We start from the raw sequence: 12,926 nt of genomic DNA, 5'->3' as shown, positions 1-12,926 counted from the left end.
TAAGATCCAAGGGGTTTGGATCTTGATTCACCAGGAGTTGGTGGGAGGAAGGAGGGGGGATGGTTAATTTCTCCTTGTTTTAAGATCCAAGAGGTTTGGATCTGTACTCACCAGGGAATTGGTGAAAGGTTTCTCAGGGCTTCCCAGGAAGGGAATCTAATTGGGAAATGGTGGCAGCGGAACCAGAGCTAAGCTGGTAGTTAAGTTTAGAAGTTTTCATGCAGGCCCCTACATTTGTACCCTAAAGTTCAAAGTGGGGATCCAGCCTTGACAATATGGTTTTATAGAAACATGATAATAAGTGAATATAATGTAACTGGGATAGTTTTATAATGATTTGATAATAAGTGAATATAATGCAACTGGGATATACTTCGTGCAAAAGGTCTCTTGTAAGGTATCATTACAAAGCTCATAATCTACTGAGTGTGATCATCCTATTTGTAGAAATGTACCACTCTTGTATCTAAAACTAGAAATATAAAACATAACTCTGAGGGCCTATTGTAATTATGTAAAGTATGGGCCATTAATGATGGTTTGGAATCTTGACGACTCCCATTAACAAGGACCATTGTCTGCAGATGGCTGTGTTTACCTGTTAGTCTTCCTGTATATGTGTGTGCTGGCAAGTGGGCAATGAAGTCTTGCAGTGACATGTGATCATGTCACCTGAACTGGAATCCATCTTTAACCTGGTGCTTTTCCAGTGAGGGGGGGTGGAAACCCAGAGGGACAAAGGGTTCCCGCCTTATGCAAAAGATATATAAAGGGGTGGAAGAGAACAGAGGGGAGAGGAGCCATCATGAAGAATTCCCTAGCTATCACCTGAGCTGCAACAAGAGCTGTACCAGGAGAAAGAATTGTGCCCAGGCCTGGAAGGTGTCCAGTCTGAGAAAAAGCTTACTGAAGCATCTCTGAGGGTGAGATTATCTGTATTCAGTTTGATTAGACATAGATTTGCGCATTTTATTTTATTTTACTTGGTGACTTACTTTGTTCTGTCTGTTACTACTTGGAACCACTTAAATCCTATTTTCTGTATTTAATAAAATCACTTTTAATTTAGTAATTTACTCAGAGTATGTATTAATACCTGGGGAAGCAAACAACTGTGCATATCTCTCTATCAGTGTAATAGAGGGCGAACAATTTATGAGTTTGCCCTGCATAAGCCTTATGCAGGGTAAAACGGATTTATCTGGGTTTAGGCCCCATTGGGAGTTGGGCATCTGAGTGCTAAAGACAAGCACACTTCTGTGAGCTGTTTTCAGGTAAACTTGCAGCTCTGGGACAAGTGATTCAGACCCTGGGTCTGTGTTGGAGCAGACGGGAGTGTCTGGCTCAGCAAGACAGGGTGCTGGAGTCCTGAGCTGGCAGGGACAAGAGGAGCAGGGGTAGAATTGGTATATTAGGTGGCAGCTCCCAAGGGGGTTTCTGTGATCCCACCTGTCACACCCTGCAATGCCCAAAATACTGTGGGGTTTGCTCATCAAATAGGTTACTGCCAGTGCAATTGTGTTGTGAGATTGGGGATAGGGACGTGCTGAATCTGGGACACATAAGGGTAACAGCTCAAAAGTGCTGCTTGACCCAGTCCATGGAGCCCAGGGGCATATAAGGGGGGACAGCTTGAAAGTGCTGCTTCATCCAGCCCAGTGAGTCCAGAGACATATAAGGGGTCAGCTTGACAGTGCTGATTGACCCGGTCTGCTCAGACTTGCTTTGTTAATGTATGTGTGGGTGTGGGTGTGTTCATCCGGTTCTGGGGCTGGAGAAACCCAGCCCTGGGGAACCTAGGTCCTGCAGGATAGCTCCATTGGGAGGGGACTTGCAGAAGGGAGAAGTAGAGCTCCATATAAAAACACAAATGACACAAACAGTACACTGATAGAATTACAGAAACCCTTCCCCATAAGAGTAACCCGAATAAATGAGCATACCCCAAAGTAATGAGCAAATCTTGTAACAAGACCCCACCCAGTCCTAATTGCAATCCATTCATAGTCAGCCATGTCAAGCTATGATCCCCAGCCCTACATCTCCAGGGGACTGTGTATGGACATGCACTGCTGTCCTCTGTTGCACAAAGCACATCAGACCAGATTAAGTATCTATTAGATTTTATTGTTTTCCTCTGAATAGCGGAGGAGCTGCTCCTTTCCCTCCTCAAGGGCTGCATTTCCGGAGCTCAGGGTCATGGGCCCCATTTCCAACTGCCACAGGTAAGTGGGTGGCTAACGAGTGTGATGCCGCCTGTGTATCCATCCATGGAGCATTATGAATGGATCTGCAGAGCAGTGGGTTCGAGAGGAACTTGATTAATGGCAGGAAAATGCCAAACAGTCTAAAAACAATAAAACTGATAAACCCTGGGATGAAATGTAGCAAAAGCCATTCCTATCCGCTCCGGGTTTCTGTCGGGATATTCAGAGGACCAGAAAATGTAAGTGGGTGATTTAAATTATCTGCAGTTAATTTAACTCCATAGTTAATCCATGGACCACAAATCTTCAATTACAGGAAGAAACTCTTCCACTCGAGGGAGAAAACTGAATGACGCGGGTGGAACTGAGACTGGATTGATTATAGCCTGAGCAGGCGTATGTGTGACTTGGGTTTGAGGGCAACAGTCCTGAGGTACGTTCTCATCATAAAAAATACCAGGCAGTTCGGCAAGATGATCTGTCCCCTGCGCAGGTCTAGAGTCGCCAAGGGTGCTGCAGAGCCGAGCAGAGCAGAGCGGGATGCAGCAGCAGAGCTCAGTGGAGAGGGGCAGAGCAGAGGGCAGTTGCACGTCAGGACTGAGAGTTGTGTGTTCAAGCCCATCACCCTCCAGGTGCATTGTTTGGACTGGACTAGCAGGGGTGTGGCAGGCCACGGAGGATGGGTGATGCCTTGACACGGAGCTGTGTTGATGGTGTCCGCAGGATGCTAGGGAGATGGTGGAATTTGTGGGCCCCTTCTGTTAGTGGGCATGCTGGCAGGGTGGGATTCAGTAGTATGGAGAACGGAAGTAGTATAAGGACCCTACTGTCAATCAAACCATAACACCTCCCCTTGGCCCCTTAAACTCTACCACTTGACCCCTTAAGCCCCGACCACCTGTCACTTGAAGTCCCACCCATGGGGGTTATTACTTCTGGGTTCAAGGCGGACACATGACCAGAAGCAAAGTGTGTCATGTGACCCCTCTAAGAACTCCTCCCACTTCCCTCTACCAATCAGGAGGGGTTTCAGCCACATAGGACTGCCTTGAGAGCAGATTTGACCAATCGGGGGTGTCCCGGGGCGGGGTGACCCATCCGGAAGTGGATAATGTGACCTCTCTAAGAACTCCTCCCACCGCCCTCTACCAACTGTGATGGGTTTCGGTCGCATAGGACTGCACCGAGAGCAGATTTGACCAATCGGGGGTGTTCCAGGGCGGGGTGACCCGCCCAGAAGAGGGTCGTGTGACCCCTTTAAAAACTCCTCCCAGCCCCCTCTGCCGATCAGAGTGCAGCACCATCACCCCATAAGTCCCAGCGCTGGGGCAGAAGAGGCCATCTTTTACCAAGAACGCATGCTTTAGAAATCATGGAAACATGGAATCCTTCACCATCCCGGTGAGAACTTCGGACTTTGTTTTAGCCCCGAGGGCCTTTGACCATCCGTGGAGAAAGCGCTACATCAGCGACAGTTCCGAGGAGGAGGAGGGAGCGACCAAGGGGAGCCCTTTGGCCCAGCCGTTGATGGATACGCCGGAACCCGAAACCCAACTGCTTGTGAGACACTCCGATGAGCGTGGTGGCCTCTTGTCGTCCACCCCAATGGAGGAGGAAGACAAACACAGCTCGGGGGAGTCACCGGAGGACAAGTTGAATGGAAAAGACGTCGCTCAGGTAAATGAATGATTAAGAAGTGACAGTTGATCATGGGGTGTAATGGGGTTAGGAACCAGCAGGTTGTGTGAATCTAAAAACAAGCAGTGGGATGCTTACTTTCTTTTCTGAAAATCTCTCAACAGCTCGACGATGCTTTTCTAGAGGCCTTTGAGAACTTACACATCGGTAGCCCCGTGGGAGTAAATAGACATAAGCAAAAACAGCTGATGCAGGATATGAGACACAGATATCAAGACGAACATCTGGAAAAGGAGAAAATGGAAGAATGAACCAGCTCAGACTCCCTTATGGAGTCCATTTTTACAGGCGGCTGTAAAAGGTCGTGTTAAACCAGGCGATTAATAAAACGTATTTATTTAAATGTGTCAATATGAATGTGTCCCCTTTCATATTTGTGTTAGTAAAAGACGGTACCAGTAAAAGTCATGTCTAGGCAGCTCTGTTAAAGAAAATCTATTACACCCCCAGGGAAGTTGGGAGCTTGAGCGCTATTTCTGAGATGGCCGCTACTAAATCGTCAGAGGCCGAACATAGTCTAGCCCTCCTTTGCTGCGGGGACAATTTGCTAAGTAATTTTAAAAGGCCCAGGTTTCTCTTTACACAGCTAGACATGTTTTCGGTCAGCAACCCCAGCTGTTACAAAGGGGCCTGCCAATAGTTCATCTCTTTTTATACCCGGCTGTTGTTCTTTTCAAAGTATAAACCACCAGCCAGTCTGGAGGGAAAACACCAGTTCTTAGTCTATAAGCTTCTGGTGTGGAAGCATTTAAATCCACCACCAGGTAGCCATAAGGTCTTTTGGTAGCATCCTCAAAAGCTTCTAGAAAGAATTCAGCTTTGCAGGGGTACATTTGCCGAGCGAGCGTAGCGATTTGTAATTTATCCCTGGGGTTTTTGCGTTTAGGTTAATCATGTGACTCTTTTCCCCCTGACAAAATACGTTTTGAACTATAAACATAATGCTCAGGTTTCTGTGATGCACATACTTGGTAAAAGTATATGCTCTTTGCTCACCCATTGCAGCAGCTCTTTAACCAACAAACTCTCAATCCCAAAATTCAAATTTGGATAGCGTGGGGTTCTGACCCAAAGCTTGATTGACCTGGTTCTGTGGATCCAAGCACGACTACGCCACTGTGACAATGCGGTTCTGGTGGAACCCAACTGAGAGTGCCAACTCAGGACAAATTGCTCAAACAGGGCAGTTACAGCCCAAGGCTGGGGTTTTTTCCACCTCTAAGGCAAACCAAACCAGCCAGACTAGGACTTCGGTCTCACCCCCTGGCTAACCGCAAGTCTCACAAGCAATCTCCTTAGACACCCCAGTTTCCCAGTATTACCACCAGTGCCACTCGTTATGGGGACAAATGGTTATGAAAACCAATACCCCAGTAAAAGAAAAAGGTTCTCCTGATCCCAAAGGACCAAGCCCCAGACCCAGGTCAATATACAAATCAGATCTTACCCACAAATCACGCTGTTGCCAATCCTTTAGAATCTAAAATCTAAAGGTTTATTCATAAAAGGAAAAAGATAGAGATGAGAGTTAGAATTGGTTAAATGGAATCAATTCCATACAGTAATGGCAAAGTTCTTGGTTCAGGCTTGCAGCAGCGATGGAATAAACTGCAGGTTTAAATCAAGTCTCTGGAATACATCCCCCGCTGGGATGGGTCCTCAGTCCTTTGTTCAAAGCTTCAGCTTGTAGCAAAGTTCCTCCAGAGGTGTGAAGCAGGATTGAAGACCAGATGGAGATGAGGCATCAGCCTTATATAGTCTTTTCCAGGAGTAAGAACACCTCCTTGTTACCTCCTTACAGCCAAATGGAGTCTGGAGTCACATGGGCCAGTTCTTGCATACTTCGCTGAGTTACAAGGCGTATCTGCCTTCTCTCAATGGATCCATTGTACAGCTGATGGTCCTTAATGGGCCATCAAGCAGGCTAGGCAGAACTAATCTCAGCTTGTCTGGGATGTCACCCAGAAGCATAGCATAAGTTTGCCATACAGACAGTATAGAGCCAATAATCATAACTTTAACTACAAAACTGATACACACATATAGACAGCATAATCATAACCAGTAAACCATAACCTTGTCCTAGACACCCCATTTGACCCCCTTTATACAAGATTTGGGTGCCACTACAGGACCTTGGTTGCAACAATGATCTAGACGATCCTAGTTTATGTCAATAACGTCACAGTTGGCAATCCCAGTGTGGCCTGATTCTGGCAGTTAGGTGCCTAAAGCAGCAGTTAGGCACTTAAGCCCTTTGGTGAATCTGGCCCCAAGAGGTACCCTGAGTGACCAGTTCTAGGCACATCTTTTCCTTCAGTAACTGTCTAACGATGAAGTACGCATCCTAACCTTTGGAACTGTGTGCTAGGAACGTGTAGTCCCAGAACTCTTTGCCAATAAAGGTCTCAACAAACATAGAGAGACACTCGTCGCCCTTAAATTCCCAGGATTTTCCCGGCTTTAGGGACATAACAAAAATGTAATTGGGCATGTGCAACCCAGTCTCCTGCGTGCATTCAAAATCATAAAAAAAGATACTTTTCTGACGATTTGGGCTTTCTAAGGCTGTCCATAAAACACAGGTGACTGTCTACATCGCCAGCCATCAAACCCTGACACTGCTTACAGCGCCTCCCTTTACACCTGTGCCGCTTGTCCACATAAGACTGACACTTCTCACACAAAGTTTTAGACAGGCATTCGACTTGTTTTTTCGATGCACAGTCGACGTGTCCGTCTAAACACTCTTTGGCTCGATAATACAGTCTACAGCTAGGACACCTCAGCTGCACGCCCATGCTGTCCAAGCACGTTACACTCAAACAGAGGCGGCAATGATACCTGCAAGAGTAGTTGTGACTGTACGGCGTGTGGCAAAACTCACAATAATTTTTTACACCAAACAACTTTTTCACATCCGGAACCCCATAGTAATGATCATGGTGCAACAGGATGGAAAAAAGTCTTGGGGTACACTGGGCCCCCCGTTTTAAAAAAGCCCCATCCACCTTTCGCCGCATACAGCACCACCTGTATATTGACTCCTAAATGCTGTTCAAACGTTGCTACGTCACTGAGCAGAACCTTTTTTTGATCTGACCCCCCCAGTTTCTCCTGCAACTTTCTCGCCCCCGCTAACAATTCTGCGTCCGTAGGTTTACGGTCGGACATAACGGCCAAGAGCCCACCCGCAAAACACAGATTGGTACCGGTGTAAATCAGGTCTACTAAGCATTGTCTCTTTTTATGGAGGATTTGACTACCGCGGATAGAATTTAAACCTCTACGAGCGCCCCCAGCCCTGTTTTTTACAACTGTCACAACGAGGCGCAACGTCCCATCGAGATGCAACTCTCTATTGCTCTGTAGCAGCTTTGAGGCCTGAGTTAAGAAATCCTCATCAGACAGCTCATCCCTAGTTCTTCTGACTGAAAACAAAGGGTTAGTTAAATTTCGGCTCTAAACGTAACTGAACATAATCATCATCATCACCATTAACGTCATCCAGAACTAACTGTATTCCCCTGTGTATGGCTTCAACAACCTGCTGAGCTGAATTTATTCCCTCAGGATTGACAAAACGAAATTCCTCACAATACACCGACCCCCCAAATCTAGGTAATTCACGTTGCCAACTTCTCACTCTCTCCATATACAGCTCTGCATTTTCAGGGTTACTTGGGGGTTCCTCTATGGGACCGTCAGCGGCATCTTCTACATCAGATGCTCTTTGAGAGTCAGACTTCGAGGGGCCTCCGTAAGGGTTATCAGGAGGAGACGGGGACCTTCTAGAGAGCCCTCTGGGGAATTTTCTAAATCAGACTCTGCGTGAGAGTCGGGTTCCACCTCCCCATTTTCAGACAAGCCAGTTTGAGAGCCTCCAGTAGGGGGCATCTCTTTTTGTTTTTTTTCCTCATTACCTCTTTAGCCTTTTTTAAAATTTTTACTGAGACCCTGGCCTGGAACTTTTTGGCCGCCATTTGTTTGTCCACCAAGAGCTGTCCCCCGTTTTGTTTACACCTGAGCTGATGTGTACCCTTGAGGGTGCCCTTTTTACCCAGGCCCCTTTCCACGGCTAGTCACACCTGCTCAGAGCCACCTTTTGGAAAAATGGAAGTATTTTTCAAAAAGTCACCCACCAGAGCTTTTGCATTTTTGACGTGGTTTCCAGCTCTCCTTTCTTTTAGACCCCTGACAATATAGCAGCCACCAGTATTCTGAACAAAGCCTCATATTTTCCCCAAATCTTCATCAGTTTTCTGAATGAAGCATCATACTTTTCCCAAATACTAGAATATGGGGGAGCTGTGACGAGCTTATGGTGTTGGGAGAATGGTCTGTCAGTCCTTGGTTTTTTATTCACAACCCCTAGAGCGCGTGCTCCGGGTTTGTGAATGTGTGTGTTTTTGCTCAGTTTTCTCAGGGCTTGGTGTGGTGGTGGCCGCTGAGGAACTGGAGTTGTGTTTGCGTGGTTGGTCTTTACCAGAGTCTTTTGTTTTGTCCTTGGGTTTGACGTATATGAGGTTTGGACTGCCCTGATGCTTCATCTGCACTCTTGTGCTCAGGGCCGGCGCAACCCATTAGGCGACCTAGGTGGTCGCCTAGGGCGCTACAATTTGGGGGGGCGGCGACTGCGGCGGTATTTCAGCGGCAGGACCTTCCGCCGCCTAGGGCGGCAGAAAAGCTGGCGGCGCTCCTGCTTGTGCTGTTTTGTGTTAGCGTTGTTAAAGGTCTCAACGCAGATTCCTGGTTCTTTGGCGGTTCTGGTGGAGGTGTCCCTGTAGCTTCGACTACAGCATTGTCAGGAAAGCTGCCCGTGCCTATGAGGGGGGAGAAAAGACATTTTACAAAACTGAACTTTACCATCTTTCTCACCCACACCTATGGATTTACTTAAAATACAAAACCTCATGAAACAACCAAACAAATAAGCAAAATATATTTACCGGGCTTCATCCATCCATTAGTCATTGATGCTGGTGAATTTTCCTTTTCAGCTGTCTCTTTCCTTTTTCTTCTGAGCTTGTTTACCCTCTCGTGTTTTGACCGTACTGTGAAGCAAACAACATTATAAAACACATGAAACTGTCTTGTAAACTTAAAAAAATAAAATATTCGTTAGGGTGTTTTTCCATTTGAAAAGTCACAGCTTTAACACAAAATAATCCATTTCAGGCTGTACAACAAACACAGGTTTCGAGTTTATTTCTACCGATTTAAAAAACAAACCCACAAACATTTTTAAAAAGACATCTCATTTTGCAAAATAAATCCAAACTGCTTTTAAAATCCATTGAAAATACTTTTCAATAAACCCACATGCATTTAAAAGGCACATGGTTGTTCTGTCCACCACCACCCCGCCCCCACCCCTGCCATGTGTGTTTGGGCCTTCAGGTTAAAGAACAAGCAAAAATGTTAAGTTAGGATTACCCCCAAATCCCTATACAACCTGTGTAATACCTGAAGGTTTTTTTATTTTTTTTAATTTAACAGTATTAAGCACATCTATAGTTAAAATGGTTTTTACCTTGGCCAGGTGGTGAAATGCAGCTTAAAGTTCCTGGTTCCATGCTAAACAGAACACACTGCAATAAAGCCAGGCACCATTATTTACTAAGACGGCATGGCCAAAGAATGGCATTATAGAATATCTATTTTCAGAGTTCAAAACAGGGCGCATACCTCCTCTTGCAGTCCAGCAGCAATTCAAGAGCGTTTCTGTTGGAAGAGACAGGCTCCAAGCTCCCTGAGGTTTTTATACCATCCTAACTCTTTGTTTCAAAATAGTCAGCGCTAAATGTTCTTGGGTTAGGCACAGACATTGCATAGCATAACCTATGGCAATAACAGTGTTTAATAGTATTTCCAAACACAGCTCAGCACACAGGCCCCGGAGCTTGCAGTTTATATCCACTGAAGTCCAAGTCACACAGTCATGGTGCCGTTGGGCTGGTGCATCTATGACACAGCCCTCACAATCTTCAAAAAGCTTTTCCCTAAGGCAGTGATTAAGGACAGCATAAACATCAACACATACAATAGTCCGCAGGACTTTTTTAACGCTCACGACGTGGCACTGGCTCAGTTAGTTCCATGCCAAGCCTCCTCCTAAACTCCTCATAGCCATCATCCTCGGAGTCCTCTTCAACAATTTGTATCGGCGTTGAGCAGAACCAAGGTGGGCCCAGTTCATCTTCGCTGCTTGATGCAACGCTGTCCAGGGCCTCCTGCTCCTCTAGAAAGGCATCGTCGAGCTGTCGAGAGATTTTCAGAAAAGAAACAGTGTAAATTCCCACTGCTTGTTTTTAAATTTACACAAACCCGCTGGTTCCTAACCCCATTATACCCCATCATCAGCCATCACTTCTTAATAATTCATTTACCTGAGCGACGTCTTTTCCATTCACCTTGTCCTCCGGTGAATCCCCTGAGCTGTGTCTGCCTTCCTCCTCCAGGGGGTGGACGACAAGAGGCCACCACACTCATCGGGGTGTCTCACAAGCAGTTGGGTTTCGGGTTCTGGCGTATCCATCAAGGGCTCTGCCAAAGGGCCCTCCTCGGTCGCTCCCTCCTCCTCCTCGGAACTGTCGCTGATGTAGCGCTTTCTCCGCGGATGGTCAAAGGCCCTCAGGGCTAAAACAAAGTCCGAAGTTCTCACGGGCGTGGTGAAGGAGTCCATGTTTCCACGATTTCTAAAGCACGCGTTCCTGGTAAAAGATGGCCTCCTCTGCCCCAGCAGTGGGACTTATGGGGTAATGGTGCTGCACTCTGATTGGCAGAGGGCGCTGGGAGGAGTTTTTAGAGGGGTCACATGACCCTCTTCTGGGCGGGTCACCCCGCCCTAGAACACTCCCGATTGGTCAAATCTGCTCTCGGGGCAGTCCTATATGACCGAAACCCATCACGATTGGTAGAGGGCGGTGGGAGGAGTTCTTAGAGAGGTCACATTATCCACTTCCGGACGGGTCACCCTGCCCTGGAACATCCCCGATTGGTCAAATCTGCTCTCGGGGCAGTCCTATATGACCGAAACCCATCAGGATTGGTAGAGGGCGGTGGGAGGAGTTCTTAGAGAGGTCACATTATCCACTTCCGGACGGGTCACCCCGCCCTGGAACATCCCCGATTGGTCAAATCTGCTCTCGGGGCAGTCCTATATGACCGAAACCCATCGTGATTGGTAGAAGGCGGTGGGAGGAGTTCTTAGAGGGGTCACATGAACCTTTTCCGGATGGGTCACCCCGCCCTAGAACACCCCCGATTGGTCAAATCTGCTCTCGGGGCAGTCCTATATGACCGAAACCCATCACGATTGGTAGAGGGCGGTGGGAGGAGTTCTTAGAGAGGTCACATTATCCACTTGCGGACGGGTCACCCCGCCCTGGAACATCCCCGATTGGTCAAATCTGCTCTCGGGGCGGTGCTATGCGACCGAAACCTATCATGATTGGTAGAAGGCGGTGGGAGGAGTTCTTAGAGGGGTCACATGAACCTTTTCCGGATGGGTCACCCTGCTCTAGAACACCCCGATTCGTCAAATCTGCTCTCGGGACAGTGCTATATAACCAAAACCCATCATGATTGGTAGAGGGCGGTGGGAGGAGTTCTTAGAGAGGTCACGTTGTTCACTTCCGGACCGGTCACCCCGCCCTGGAACATCCCCGATTGGTCAAATCTGCTCTCGGGGCGGTCCTATGCAACCAAAACCCATCGTGAGTCGTAGAAGGTGGTGGGAGGAGTTCTTAGAGGGGTCACATGAACCCTTTCCGGATGGGTCACCCACCCTGGAACTCCCCCATATTGGTCAAATCTCCTCTCGGGGCAGTCCTATGCGGGCGAAACCCATCCTGATTGGTAGAGGGCAGTTGGAGGAGTTTTTATAGGGGTCACATGACACACTTTGCTTCCGCGGTCAAGGCGGACACATGACCGGAAGTAATACCCCCATGGGTGGGACTTAAGGGGTCAAGGGGCAGGGTTGACAGTAGGGCTTTATACTACTATAAGACACCCTTGGAGGCCCTTGCCTTCCAAAAGGGTGGCTTTGTAAATTTAGTATCAAGTCTTCTTGAACGAGGGTCCTTGAACATTTGGGACTTCGCTTTGTTTTTTAGCTTGGAGAAGGTTTTCTTGAGACACATTAAGATCCGTTTGAGAACTGGATCTTTGCTCCTTGAAGGGGATGGTGTCCTAGCTCTGGAGGACTTTGCTGGCTTTGGAGGAGAACCGTCAGGACTCCCAGTTGCTTTCTCCCAAGCTTGCGAAAGCCCTGTTGTACTCGTAGCAATGGACACCATCTTTGGTTGCTTGGTGGGAGCCATTTTCCCCATTCCATCCTGCGTCTTGCTCCCGTCTGCTGGAAGGAGCCACACCACTGGCATCTTGTTGAGGTTGGATGATGCTGTAGAGTCTCCTGGAGTCCATTGCTGTGGAATTCTGGGCAAGTCAGCACCTGCAGAGCCAGCTGGTCTCTTCTGTCGAACCTTATTGCACTTCTTGCAGACTCTGATTGGTGGCTGGTCCCTGGAGAGCTTTGAATTCACAGTTCCAATGAACCCGTGCGGAGCCGTATTGTCTTGAAGACCATGCAGCTCAGCAGTGTGCCAGTCCAACTTCTCCCTGACCTCACTGAGCAGGAAATCGGTCTCCATCTCACTGAACTCCACCCCAGCTCCCCTGGCTGGGACGGCGTGAGGCAGCTTTGCCGAGGGCTCTGTGTCCAGGGTGAGCAGCCCCCGCTGCATGACGAGATGCTCACGCGTTATGTGGAGTTCGGTGCGGTGGGCAGGCTTTTGTCCCATCATTGGCAATGCCGCTGTCCTGGGCTTGCCTGGCTCCCTAGGGGGGCTGAGTGGCCCAGGCAGGGCAGTCTCTCTCACGAGGGGAGCATTTCTGTGAGACTCTCTCACCATTTTAGGAAACGCCTGCATTTGGATCTCAGAGCATTTCTGAGCCACGTGCTCCTGCAGCTTGACCACTGCCGTGGGCACAAGCCTGGCCAGGATGACATCAGGG

This window comes from Chrysemys picta, chromosome 3 (genome assembly GCF_011386835.1).
Source record: "Chrysemys picta bellii isolate R12L10 chromosome 3, ASM1138683v2, whole genome shotgun sequence".
NCBI lineage: Eukaryota > Metazoa > Chordata > Testudines > Emydidae > Chrysemys > Chrysemys picta.
This window is presented reverse-complemented; position numbering follows the sequence as displayed.